Below are 15,173 nucleotides of genomic sequence, written 5' to 3' on the forward strand. Positions count from 1 at the left end.
TGTGCATAGTGAGTATAGCAAACAGACAGAGAGGACTTTAAGGCAAAGCCACTGCTAGCAGAATTACAAGGAAAAAAATAAAGGGATATACAGCTGACTTTTATAAGACACTCTCGTAAGAGAAAAACAGCATCCAAACCAAAAGGAATTCTTAAACCAAACAAGCTTCAGAATACTTCAAGGTAACAGCTGAACAAAACCCACCCGATCCCACCCCCAAATATAAAGGCAAAAGTTATACCAACTCCACCTCCGTAATCACCAGACACTGCAGAAAAACTTCACACAAGAACATTTTAAGTCTCAAGGTGATTTGAAAAATACTTCAGTGTCGCCCATTGAGACAAAACACTTTGTCTGTGGTGTCCTTAAAAAAAAAAAGGAGCTTTCTCAAAAGAACGTAGGAGTTGCTCTGAAAGAGAAACATTTCTCTGGAAGACCTAAAGATATAAGTGGGTTCCCCAGACATGGCCACGAGCGTTGAGCCCTGCTGCAGAATCGTGCTATGCGCTGGGATATGCAAACTAAGCAATGGGCTCCAGCCATGCTGTGACATGCAGCAGAATTTCAGGCAAAGTAGGAATCACCCGTTTCACTACAAAAAGCACACAATAACATCATTATCACAGGCTATTATCTAGACAACTGGGAACTAAAAAAACATGTCAGACATTACCTCAGTGACCACTGTAATAAAGGCAATAGACCATTTGCTCAGCCATGATATCTGAAAGCATGAAGTATCATTAGAGTAAACTGGGCTCCCTTGTCTGTGTGTGATTTACCTGGAAATGGGAAGTCAGGCATATCACACATCATTTCCATAATACAGAAGTCAGTCAAACGACAAAACTGAATAGGCAGTTAAAGTTGTTATGGCTATTCAAGACAAGAAGGAAAACGGGTGGCAAGCCATTCTTAATGGAAGAAGCTTGATAGCACTCATTTCTTCTGGCGCTGCAGTGTTTTCGGCAGCTCCTGTGTGACAGCAACACATGTCCTCTGCCATCTGCCAAACATGCACAACAGTTTGTGCAGCTCTAAGATGTGCAAGAACAACCCTCCTAAATACAGAAGGAGAAAGGTGAATTGCCAAAAAGTTTACCTTTTTTTTTTTTGTAATCGCTTAAATATCAAGTTTACATAAATAGAACGACATAGATCTTACTAGTTGTAACAGGACATTAAGCAGTTTGTGTATATAGAGGATTCATCCTACATTCTTTATATTGTTTTTGACAGATGCATCAGAGGAGACAAGTTTACCAATATGCAAGGCCTGTGGCAGAACAACGCATAGCACTGAGATTATTTTTTCCTGGAAGCACTTGATAAAAGCATGAGGAAACGTAAAGCAAAGGAGAGAGCCTGGATGTTAAACTGCTTTGGCTATCTCCCTTTTAGCATTTAACATTGAATAAAATAAACAAGAGCTGCATTTGATCTGATAAGGTGAAAAGAGGAAAATAATATTAGGTCAGAAACTGGACTTTATTGTAGAAACATATGATTATTTTCAGTCCACAACTTCCCTAAAGCTCAAAAAAAAATTTGATATCTCTCCACTTAAGTGTGTAGAGCCACCCTTTGATGCATATACTACCTAACGACATGCAAACGCACTGATGCTTTATTTACCCAACTACCTTGCACACAGTCTCACTGGATATTAACACATGAAGACAGACAATTACTTAATTAATTACAGCAGGAGCTAGATGATGTGATCCCAAATTCAAGCCTTGGGCTGTGTGAAGATGTGCCCTCAATGTGCCACTTGTACAAACACAAAGGCAGTGCTGTTAGCACATGAAGGTTACCAGCCCCAGTCTTGCACACTGTAGCAGAACTGGGGCAAGCCAGCCGGCTCTCAGCAATATGCATTTGTGGTAGCATGCTGGATGACAGTGAAGCAATTTGCTGTGTTTTACCAAAATGCCAATCTGCTGTCTTTTTTTCTTTTCCCTTCTCTTAGTTTTAAAACACTAAACCACAGAAACATTATGACTGCATGCCTGATTGTTGCTTGAGCATCAGCAAGCGCCTTTGAAGCGTCATAATCTGTAATTTTAACCTGTAATACATCTTCAAACAATAGACCACAACATCCCCTTATGGGCAGAAGATGTTTTCCTTACACATTATTTCTAGTCAGGAAGACTTCTCCTCCAAGACAATTTCAACACGTGAACTAACTCACACTAACAGAGATCAGGGTTTAAAGCACATAGCAGAGGGTCTGTATTTACAGCCAGCTAGATGAAGTCTGGCACAGATGGTAACAGCTAGGACACCTGACATTACAGATGATACCATGTCCTTAAACAAATTCCATTATGCCCAGGTATGTACTGAGCCACAGTTTCAGATAACTAAGTGACTTTTCTGCCACATGCACTTTGATACTTAAGCAAAGCAGGCTGAATTACAGACAAAATGCCATTTTTCTCTTTCAATTTTGCCTCCCCTTCTCCATTTCTTTACACGCATTATGGAATATAAAAAGCATATACAATAAACCACTATCAAGCTTTCAATGCTCTGTTCACTGGGACGCAAGTGGGATTTCATTCACATTCAGTAGCACTACGTAGGGATCAGACTCAAACTGCTCATGCTTTTTAGAATTCTCTATAGCTTTTCTCTGGGAGAATTATTACAATGCAATCAGACCACATCCTTACAAAGAAGGTAGTCCAGAAACAAGAATATGCCATGCTGCGTTTCTAAATTACCACAAGCAGCTGAGTAAGCAACATATTAGCTGAACAGGAAGCCAAGCATGTTTGAAAATACAATTACTGCAATGTTAATGTGTCACTGTCACAGGTCTGGACTTCAGAGTTGCCTTTACAAAGGGAAATGAGCAAAACTGATAACTATAAAATGCAATGGGTGGGAAACAGATAACTGCTGGCAGGGGTAGTGGCAGAGAATTTTACTTGTCACTAAGATGTTTTTATAACTATTTTTTTTTTTTTTTTTTACAACCTGAGAAAATATCAAGTAAAACCCCACACACAAGAACTTGTTTGATGCTTTGAATTCTCCCCTGCAAATTTTCCCTATGCAATCATCTATATACGTTAGAAAGAAGCTATAGATCCTCCAAAGCATGGTTTTAATAAGCTGAAATACGTACCAAAGAGCAGCTTTAGAAGTAGTTTATGATTTAGTGCTTCTGCCTCCTTGTGGCATAGACTGGGATGACCTCCCTCAGGAGCTAGCTGCAAATGCAGCTGTCGGCTCTGACAAACACAAGAGTGCTGGCTCTCCTATATCATATAATGTAGCTTACAATTACCTTTTTATTTATTTATTTATTTTTAATGAGTGATAAACCACAACAAGTTGCAGGACAGAGAAGCAAGGAAAAGCTCTCTGCAGAGTTTGTGGTGTTTCCTCCTCCTCTCAAGCCTGTTCAGCATGTCTGGAGGCACCAGATTGCAACGAAAGAGGAAAGAACCTAAGCAGCATCCCACCTCTCACGCACATGCCTTAGCAAGCCAACCCTAAATGTGTCCAGAACCTTCTGATTCCTGACTTTATCTCACTTTTCCTTCAAAAACATTGTGGGAATTAATGGCTTTGACGTAGAAAGCCTTAAGCTGCTTGTGACTTGCTTTGTGCAACACTTCTCTTCTTGCTGTATTAACACAAGAACACTATACTGTGGTGATGGATTATTGTCACACTGCAGCAGGTGCTGGAAGAACTGGTCGGCCCTAAATGTGAAAGCTATTCTCTATGATTTAACATAACCTTCACTTTTGGGACACAACGTAAATTTAAGTGACAAAAGAATGGCAACAATTCAGAGTTTAGGTCCAAGTGGGCCCTATCCTCCTCCCAAGAAGAAGGGTAGCTGCTGCTTAATGAAAAGGTACAAGGAAGAGCACGAGCCTGGAGTGGTACTTCTCCAGAGCAGATAATCCCAAATTCTGACCTCTCTGAATGCTCAGATTTCAGAGCCAAGAGTTAGATATACATCATTATGTTGAATATCCTTCAGTAGGCTTTTTTTTTTTATTAAAGCTTTAATCACATCGAACCTATCCACGCCCTCTGCATTCACAGTGCTGCGCAACAGTAAGCACCCTCCACATCCTTAACTCATTTCACCAGAACAATCTCCCTTTTGCTCACTACCTTCCAGGCTCCTAAGAAACAGTGCAGGAGATGGATTCTCTACTAGTTCCACCCCCCCCCCCCCAACTTTCTGATTCTGTACACTCCTGCTAACCTTCTTTCATGTTACATTTTTCTCCAACTAAAGCAGCCTAATATACTTGATCTTTGCTGAGGTAGAAGTGTTCCCTACTCCTGATCAAATTTTATAGCTTCCTATAATTCCATTTCACCCTGTAGAGATGGAGTAAAGTAGTAAGAATAGAAAAAGATCGCAAGCAGTTTTCAAGAAGCCAGCAGACCCTGGTTTTATGCAATGACAGTGACATCAGCAGTTTTGTTCTCCAGTCCTTCCCCCTTAACCCTAATACACTGTTACGTTCTATTTTCAGAGGACTGCATGTCATAATTCCACTGACACTCTTGAGCAGGAAAAAGATTAGGAACTTCATGTACGTAACCTGGCATATTTCCTCTTCATCTCACTCCCCCGTGCACTTCTCTATGCCTCTCCATAACTGAGACCCACTTCAACTTTTCTCAGCTCCATTGAGCCTACTATGCATTTCTGATTTGTTAGAACTACTGTGGAAAAACAATATTTTTGTACATTTTCCAACTTAATCTTAATCCATAAAAGGACCTTTCAGTTTGACTTATGAGGATTTAGTGAGTTTTCTGATTTATTTTAGGCACCTTCAGTGAAGGATTCCAGCCAGTTCTAATGTTGAAACCCAAGTACATTGCAGGACCCATACCACTTTTAACTAGGAGTCTATCAATGCCTCGATGGAGCTCAGGTAGGCACTCACTTTCCCTCAAAAGATGCCCTTATGTCAGTTCTAGACTACAAAAGATTTTTTTAAACATTTTTTCCTTGCTGATTGCAAGTGCTACTGCATCTTTAGTAGAATGGCTTCATATTCAACATCTCCAAGGTAAGCGACAAAGTATAAGCCCGAGTTGGAAGTTTGGTAGTTTCATGGCTGAGTTTATCTGTGGCTCTTAAGCCCCGCCGATACTGCTGGTATTCAGAAGCCAAACTGGAGTGGTTCTGAAGAAAGATCATATTAAGGACAATATGGGAAAAACAGCGAAAGAGTCCAAGTTGGTTCTGCAGATGCTTTACTCTATAGGCAAGTACTTAAAGGACTTGAAAAAGACAGCTTTTATTTAGACTTACTTCTTTCTCCCCAAAGATTGACCAAAAAACTGCAACCTTAAACATGAGGAACTGAAGCAGTTCTAGCACAGAAGTAACAACCTGGCTGTGGCATGAGAAGGCTCCAGTTCAAACTTCCCATACCAGTCAAAACACATGGCTTTTTATTTCTCATGCTTCTTAGTGCAGCTCTTTCAGATGCTTTGCACCATTACAGGCAGGATTTCTTATTCATGCTTGTGCAGCAAAAGCTGCCACTCTTGCTTAGTGACTATAGAACTTCTCAGATCCTACCTTCTGGGAAATAATATCACAGAAGAAACAAGATCAAGAAGTTAGGAGGAGACTCCAGACTTCAAAAAGAGTAAAACTTAAGATAAAATAAGTATGTACTTCAGAATGCAATTTAATTATTTGAATAACTCAACAAAGGATGCCAGGCTATTGTACTGTGATAAAAGACTTGGGCCTGGGTACTAGAACTGAACACAAGTAGCCAAAGGGTATGGAAAGCCTTTCGATCTGAGCTAGTTGTTTATGCTGGCCTAAATAGCAAACACTATTTTCACTTATTTTGGAAAATTAATTTTGGAAAATTAAGTGTTTTGGCACAACATTCCTACATAAAAATCAACATGGAGAAAATCATACAAACAAACATGAGATGACAAGCCAGCTCAGATAATGCTTCACAATCCACACACTTTGTCGATATGCAGCAGCTAGATACCAGCATCGTCCTGTCACACAGGACAAGGAACACATGTGATTGCAGCTCAGAATTAACGCATTTGTTTTGCCAAATGGCAAACTAACCCTAGGATTTGAATTTCCCCAGTCCTAAAGAAGCACGAGATCTCATGAATAACTCCTGCGATTTCCTACTCTGGTCAATTCATACTTGTAATTTTCATTAACAAATACCTACAGTATGCTTCACCTGTAAGACAAACTCCTCCTTCAGAAGTTTGGGTAGCATGCAGAGGTGTACTACATCCTTTAAGGGAGATAATTTTGTTGTAGTTTTATTTTCCAAAGGAATCCAAACAAAGCTTGCTGGCCTATTGCATAGTGTCCTACTACAAGGACTAAGTATTCTTCAATTTTCTCCTTGTATGGTCTATTTTCAGTTCAATACAACTAGATTTCCACTGAGACCATAACATCATCTGTTTATGTATTCTGTCAAGTGTTCCCAAGACCTACTTCAATTGTTTTTCTAAGTGTAGGGCCTCTGCTGTAGGTCCTCAAATAAAGTGCGTGCAATATTGATCAAAGTCCTGCTCTCGCTCCATGCAAGATTCAATATATTCCTATTAGATGGATACAAGCAGAGCCTGATCTCTAGCAGGATAAGCAAGCACTGTACTGCAGGAGACAGAGCTCAGTTGTTCAAAGTGGCTTAGAGTTTTGTCTAGTCTTTGGAGACCCATCTAAAAGTCACTGGAAGGATTAATGGCATTTTTTCCCCCACTCCTTATAGTCAGCCACAGCTATGGAGGCACACTGCATAATGCTGCTTACTATTTTCACTGTTCACAAACATAAAGAACAAAAACAAATCGTGTGCCTTAAATCAGAACAGAAATATTACCATACTTTGCCAGATTATCATTTTTCTTCCACTAGCTTTGGATGGGTAGGTTAGCCACCTCCATGATATTATAGCTTTCCCTTCTTAATTTTGCAACTGGACAGTTAATATCTGCATTTAACCTGTGCATGCTAAAGAATTCAAATCAGTCTTAACCATTGAGACACTGTCACTCATTCATTGCAGTTCAGGTGCTTTCCCATTTGAGTGCCTTTCACACTTACTAGCAAAGAAAACACCAAGACTGAATTTTGTTAGAGTGAAGTCTTTCTTACATTGTTGATCACAACACTGTTTCCATTGGAGCCTACAGAATTTCTAGATTCACTACTTCAGCCTTTTCAATAGCTTGTTTTGCATTTTTTCCTTCATTTTTGAAGACTTAATTCAAGTTTGTACTCCCATACAAATTTTTCCCTGCCACATTAATAATCATCCTTCACATCCCCTATAGCTGAAAAAAGAAACACAGTGGATTTACAACAAGTCTAAGCAAAGCTTATACAGAATTGCATTATCCAGTCCTTTGCCTACATTATCCCCATTTCATCTTCTTTCTTAGAAGAGCTGAATATTTCATTTAGAGCAGACTTAGGGTTCTGGCCTGGTATTACTGCAAGTTATTTGCAGGCCCTTGGCTTTTTAAACAATCCTTTCTTCCCAAACGTGCAAAGTATTGGTGCTTATTAAAATAATACCAGTCAAAACTGATAGCCCACTTTATAGTCAGTGTGATGTTTACAACATGTTCCCAGACAGCAGCAGAACTGTGGGGTACTAAAGGTGATCATCATGCACTTAAAAACAATTCTTCAGTAGGATACAAGACTACTGATAGGATTAGTGTAATGCAAGCTTTAGTGATTTTGGGGAAGCTGAGCTAGCTTCTGCTAGGAACATATCAAGATTCCTTAAAAAACCTCTAGATCTAAAAAGCTGATCATCAGGATGGCATGAGATCTCTAGATATGCTGGAAGACGTATCACCTTGAACCTCATGCTAAATGCAATTGCCCACATCAAAGTCCCACTGTGTTTCCAACACCACATTCACTAACTCTTCCACTGTTAACAAAAAAATGGAAAAAAAGAGTAGACTCAAAGTTAGAAGTGTATTTTGATTTCAAATATCATCATACCATAACTGAACAAAAGAGAAGAACTCGTATAATCAAGATCTTGCTCAGTAGGCAAATAATCTATAGCCTAAAACATGAGGACCTGCATCCTGATGCAACTGAATTTTACCACTGTTCAACGGCTATTTGAGCACATGTAGCCATCCAGGGGACAGCAGAGCTCACAAACTGCTGAGGTAAAACTGAAATACTGAGATCTCTAATACAGAAAGATTCTTAGCTAAGATCAACTCCAAAAAACAAAGAGCCTCTAGAAAGAGTCCACATTCAGAAAACAACCCAGGTCAAACAGACCAATATTGAAGAGAGAATCTCTTTGTTGACAGAGTTAACCTGAATCATATCTGTTGAGGAACTGGACCATATGTTCAAGAGGTATTTTCCATCGCCAGTTTTTATGATTCATACATAGACTGCAATTTCACTGCTACAGGGTAAATACATTTTAAATTAGACTATATAAAGAAGCTCTAAAGTTGCCATGACAGTTGCAGCAAAATGCCTTGCCGTTTCTCATTACAAAGCATAACCTATCTTTAAAGCCAAATTAGATTTCTCAGCTATTCCCCAAAATGTAGCCTGCAGATCTGTTTTTGTTGATCCACTAATTGTTTCATTCAGATTTGCACGGTTAATTATCAAACAGAACAATCATCATTTAGGTCATTAAAACAATTCATCAGCCATCTTTGTTCTCCTTCATGTGAAAGATAGCAAAGGTGAAAGGTTTGAGAGAGCATTTTTTCAGGAGCTCATTTAGCAAATGCAGACAAACAAACAGCTCTGTGCCACCAGCCCTGATCTGACAGTCTTCCCTAACCATCCTCGCAAACTGAGGCTAGACCTGCCCTTGGACACAGCTCAAGGACAGCTGTTTCTCCTCTGAAGGGTAAGCCATACTCCTCTGCTAGTGTTTGCTCTGGAAGGCGATCAACCCTTTTGTTAGAGCAGCTGATGGCAGATCCAGCGGTGGTCTCTTGGTTGCATTTCCTTTCCAGGTTTAAGGCTTCAGGAGCATGAAGGATGAGAGGCAGAAAGAGCAGAGTCCATCTGTTACTTCTAAATAATAAGACAGAGGGGCAAAAGTCACCTAAAAATAACTTAAACTCTTTTGCTCCCACCTATCTTCCAATCTTTAAAAACTTTGGAACACTGCAAGGGGGTGAACAGTAGTACACATGTAGGCTGCAACTTGTCATGCTAATTATCATTTGCATCAAATTGATTGTATTAACCAGCAAGCAGCATTTAAAAAAAATCTTTATGAACTGCTCTCTCCAACAACAATTAAATTTCAAGTAGGAAAAATCATGATGAATTACTAACAATTGTTAAATCATCCACCGGCAGCTTCTTTTTCTTTTAAACTCTCATAGCAAAGTCAAAACCAAGAAGCCTACATTACAAGATATCAAACAAGACACTTAGTAGAACCTGAGAAGAGAGGTTAGTCTGTAAAATTATTTGTCAGTCTTTGTTATTAGTCAGCATGTACACACTGGGGATACCACAGACAGAGTAATGGAAAGATCCCACTGTGAGACTGTGTGCCACTTCAACCAATATTGTTTGTAGTTTACCTGACCAGGTCTGAACTTCAGGAAAATTCAGGAATAATGTTGCAAGGTACAGCAAGGAAATAGTTTCCTTAAAAAAAACAACCTTAATTTAAGTTGTGAATTCAACCAATCCAATAAAGAATTTTGTTCTAATTCACCAGTCTAGCCATGTAAACAACAAAACTAATGAAGCCTGATGGTGAACGTACACGTCTCTTGCAGATTATTGACTTGAATTGAATTATTCCTTAAGCCCTGGTATGAGCTCATCCCTTAACCAGAAAATCTGCACAGGAAAAAAAGCTTAGCCTCATTCTTGAAAGAACACAGACACCAGCCACCAAGACTTTTTGTCTCAATGTTAGGAAATCCATAACATCATTGTCCCCCATGAATTGCCTGGTGTCTAGCATGGGGTGATCTCATGCCTTTCCTTGGAGCAGCATTACTAGCCTCTCTTCTACCAGGCTCTTCCACAGTTGGATTTTCTGTGTGAACTGTAAGGTTCAAGAAACTTGCACTCTTTCCTCTCTACAAAAATTGGTCAAATAAGCCAAGCTATAGGGGAGCAGTAAAGAGAAGTCAGAAAGAGAATATTGAGAAGCTTCTCGTTTGCTAAGAAACAAACTAAAAAGTTATAAGAAAGAATATTTCAGGGTGTTATCAAATAGAATCTGCAGTTTTGAAGTGGGGTTGCCAAAAGAGGCAGGGCAGCTTTCAGTAACTATACAGAATGTGACACAAAAAGTGAAAAATTTTGACTTTATTAATTTTAAATGAGGTTTCTGCAGAACCCTTCTGTTTCAGTCTTTTTAAATCTTATAAAATTCTCCCAGTAAAGAAAATAGCTGAATGACAAAGTGTAGCTGACAGACACTTTTTGGAAACTTTTTGTGTATATAGAAGTCATCATAAATGCTGTTACTTTCCCTCACCCCTAGGACAAAGTTCTCTTTGCAAACTTGAGCAAACTGAGCACACATTTTGTATAGCTCACTCACTTTGTCAAAAAATAAGTACATAAAAAATAAGTAGAAAAGGTTAGATGGTATAGAAAAACTATTATGACAGCTGTTTTAAAACATTTAAAACATTAAAAAAACTTTCCTTAAGATTAACCAAGTTAAATGGAATCTTCTGAACCTCATCTTGAATGTGCAATTAAATACCAATGGTATCTCCAACACTGATTAACAATGAGAAGGAAGGCAATATATTTTATTCTCACAATTGAAGAGGAGAAAAAAGTTACAATATTGCATCTTGGAGTCCTTATATTTCCATAAGGATTAGACTTAAAATTTAAGGTTTAAATATTATAATTTGAAGAGATTTCTAAACTTTGAATCATGGGGTCATTGCTGATATAGCACACATACAGGAAATGGTTGAGGTGGATGAATTAAGTAAACAGACCAATTATACAAAGAGGCATCTGGTTTAAAAAAAGTAACAATACAAATGAAACATTAGATAAGAAGGTCTTGAAAATTTTAAGATAATTAGTTTACCAAGATTTAGATCTCCATGATTTCTGCAAAACATGTACTTGCCAGAACAGGATTGTAATACTAGATTCATGTAGGTGTTGTGTAACATGAATTAATGCCTAAATCTCATGTTTAATTAGGGTTTTATATTTACATATATGTCCATATACATATTTATTAATTACAAAATATATATTTATATGCATACAAATTATAGAAAACAATATATTAACATAATACAGATATACATATTTATTAATTACAGACAAAATACCACAAATTTGTAATGTACATAACATTGCATATACTAGGCATGTAACAACAAGAGCAAACTTGCAGTACTGACCACAGACATTTTTTTCAGTCCTCTGGTGAACTTATAACAGTATTAATTCTTTTATATATCATGCCTTGCAACAAGGCTTTCACTAGCTAACCTTACTTCTGCAAGGCACTGCCTCCACTTCATACTTAGGTTTAATGAATCAAAGGTTAAGCCTAACTGAGGCTTGTTGACATTCAGCAGGTCTGTCTGACAGCAAGTCAAAAAAAACCCTTAACAGGAATTCACTTTTTTCATTCCACTTGATTTTATTCCACATGCTTACCCAACTGTGATTTAAAAAAAAAAACACATAACTAGGAGTCAAAGTGCTGTAAGAACTGGCCTCAACTGCTGTAAAACTATTATAAAGTATGACATTGAGGTATCTTTCGGTATGAAAAGATGTATTACAAAAAGGAGGGCTTTAGGGATTTTTATACTCAATTTATCGCAAAACTGACAAATTTCCCTCATTAACTCTGATTAAGCCCACTGAATTTTGCTATTGTTTTTTGGTTACATGCCAAGTGCCAGGAGGCAGCAACATATTCCTGTGGCTTGGTTTGTCTGGTCTGTTTCTGGAAGTTTGCCAGATCTCATCTGACCTTTATAGTAAGGTTTAACCCTAGTAGTTGGACCAAGTCATTCTTGTTAAGATGAACAGACCAGAGCAGCTCAAACCTAGGTCAGTAGTGAAGAAGCATCGTTGCTATTTGACAGCTGTTCAGTGGCTTCTGGGAAAAAGTGTTGGTGTTCTCAGTATGTTTTCTAGTGGACAAGCACTTAACCTAAAGTTTACTGACACAGTTTGCAATGCTCAGCAGAAAGGCAAACTGCTGAGTCAGCAGGGAGACAGTGACTTTCTCAATACGGACTTTTTTTCAAGTCAAACTTGAGGCACCACAGGAAAACAAGCAAACAGAAGGAGATCAGAACAGCTGAATACAAGAATATTTACAGTATTTGAAATCAGGCATCTTCCACTAGTTAAAAAAGAAAAGTCACTTCACAGGAATGGATCTTCTGAGCCACTGTTCGTATTCAGGTAACATGCCAGATACCCTAAAGGAAACTCACCCATCTCCCTGCTCTAACAAATGATAAATTCCACCTGCAGGTCCCTTTTATTCTGCATACAAACAGGCTGCAACAGTCTCAGCTACTGCTGCTGCTTCTGCTTTAACCATTCCAATGGCTACCAGCAGCTTGGTATGGCTTCCCAAAACTAAATGAACACACTACTCCTGTACTGAAAAACATTCATTTTGACGAATAACATTCATTTTGGCTTCATGCACTGACAGAGAAACTACTGAACTAATGTCTATGTATAATTGTCTTCTTATCAGATTGGATTAGGAAAAGATTTTTTTTTTTTTACCAAGAGAGTGGCCAGGCACAGGAACAGGCTCCTCGGTGAAATGATCGCAGCACTGGGCCTGCTGGAGCTCAAGCAGCACTTGGACAAGGCTGTCAGACATGATTCGATTGATGCTCCATACAGGTGGTCCTGTATGGAGCCAAGAGCTGGACTTCATGACCCTTGCAGGTCCCTGCCAACTCCAGATATTCTATGATTATCAAGATACTATTGCTCCAATACATATGCAGGAAGAAAACAAAGCCAAAAACAAGGCAAAGCGAGGGGGGGGCGGAAGGTTGGCAGTAATGAGGAGTAAACAAGAAAGATGAAAGTTACATATGCACTGAAATCTCTGACCTGGAATTCAATGAAACAGTTACCACAATAAACTAGAATATCAATCCTCATATTCCTCCTTCTTGATTGGGATTTCTGTTATCTCAGTCATGAAGTTGTACAATAAACTACCAAATGCAGTGTTAAGAGTTAGCCTATTTAAAATTTAGATCATACACTGAATGGTTATCAACATCCCCTGTCTGTTCCAAGTCTTCCAAGGAAACTGCTAACCTCTGGTACAAAAATATAGTACTTATCTCTATGTTTAAAGATCAGGATGTTAAAGAAAAAACACATTCAGACCTTAATTAAGGTACTTAACGCTGAATTCAGCAAGGGACAAGGCTTCAACTATCTGTAAGAAACAAAGAGGCTTGTGTTGCCAACACCAGAAAGACAGTAATAATTCTGTAGCAAAGCAGCAGAGAAGCCAGACAGAAGAGCGATGTGGAAGCTGAGAATGCTCCTGTCCCTTGGCCCATTGGACACCATTTCATTTTCTGTGTTTTTGCTCCATTAGCTCAAACTAATGCCTTGCTAATAGGAATGGGGTGGGGGAAAGATGCTGAAGTGTTCTATATTACTTTTAATGGCATTTAAGACACACCAATTGTTCTGCAGGCTCATTTAGCATCTAGCACTAAAAAGTGTCCATATAATTTTATAAATTAAGATATTCTAAGCATCTCCAAAACCTAGCAGCCCTTTTGCAAGAGAACTACAAGATTGTCCTGAAGGTGCCAGCCAACAGCAGTGACCAAGTGAACGGTCTGTCTTGACAAACTCCCTCCTATGCCTACAAGCAAGAAGAGACTAATTCAGAAGGAAGGTATTGCTGTCTTATGCTTGCATAAGAAGTGGATTTGTGAAATCTGGGTAGGTACTACGCACTTTTTGCTGCTCATCGACATCAGGAACATAAGCATGTTACGGGGATTGTAGTGCCTTTCTTTCTTTTAAGAAACTTTATCTATTTTTTCTTCAAATGCCTCAGCCTTAAACTGCCGTCTGAAATACTGCATTTCTTGTTTTCTAAGTTGTTTGTTTGTTTTTGTTGTTGTTGTTGCTTCATATTACCTACATTAGCTATACCACCCCAATAGGTTCCAGCACTTGCCTCTCACCTCATTACCAGTAGGGTACTCTGTTGATGTACAAACTGCTTCTAGAGACAGCAGAGCTGCAATAGCGAGTGCCTTGCATCCCACCCTACTTGTGCACCTACAACTCCTAGCAAGAGACAGACCATCCCACACAGATGCATCATCACTATAAGGCACTCTGCCTTGGCTGCCATCCCACTCAGCAAAAGCAGTATCACGTTAGAAATCAGCCATATCATCATGCCTGAAAAAGTGCTCTACTTTTTTATTTTCATCAGCAGTGAGCACATACAGTCTTCAGAGTACCACGGAAGGACTAAATTCACTTCAGAGTTTCTCACAAAATTGCTGCAGACTTCTTCACACATCAAGAGATGCCACTAGCCAGGAAAGGCAGCATAGGTAATTTTAGCTCATTAGTATCCATTTGTATCTACTCCTTGATTCCATCCTTCAAGCAAGTTTAATGCATCTGGAGCCACTAAGGTCCAACACAGCTCCTTGGATGCCATTTCAGAAGCCGAGATCTAGTTTGACTTGATTGCCCACCCCCAATCCTCTAATTAAATAGATTAATTCCTTGGCTTCAAAAAAAAAAAGAAAAAAATCAACCTTTTAGACTACTGGCTTCTTATTCTGACACTGAAAAAGCAGAGAGCTTGGAAAAAAAATGGCTTAAAGCAGGTAATGTGTCTTTCCCAGGGCAGTCAGAAGGAACCTCTTAATCAAGTTTTAAAGATACCTCCCCTGCAGCAAGACACTTTCCCAGGCTCAAGGGGCAGGGGAAAAAAAAATCTCTGAACAGCTTCACATCAAAAAACCTGAGCACACAAATTCCACATGCCCATGAGAGCGATGAGTTAATAGGAACTTATTAAAAACCTTCCCCAGATAGCGTATTTGAGGTAGATAAACATGCTTCAGCTTATCCAATACAAAATATAAGCATGTCTGGGTAGTACAAAGCAAAA

The 15,173-nt window shown here is 38.9% G+C and overlaps 1 protein-coding gene across 12 annotated transcripts in view; it reads right to left on the reverse strand.

Annotated features, from left to right (window-relative positions):
* RBMS3 (RNA binding motif single stranded interacting protein 3) overlaps positions 1-15,173 on the reverse strand; it is a gene marked incomplete at its 3' end in the record, with an annotated part of 701,513 nt that overhangs the window by 579,091 nt on the left and 107,249 nt on the right. The gene's annotated exons all lie outside the window — the stretch shown is intronic.

This window comes from Anser anser (assembly GCF_964211835.1).
Source record: "Anser anser genome assembly, chromosome: 2".
Taxonomy (NCBI): Eukaryota; Metazoa; Chordata; class Aves; order Anseriformes; family Anatidae; genus Anser; species Anser anser.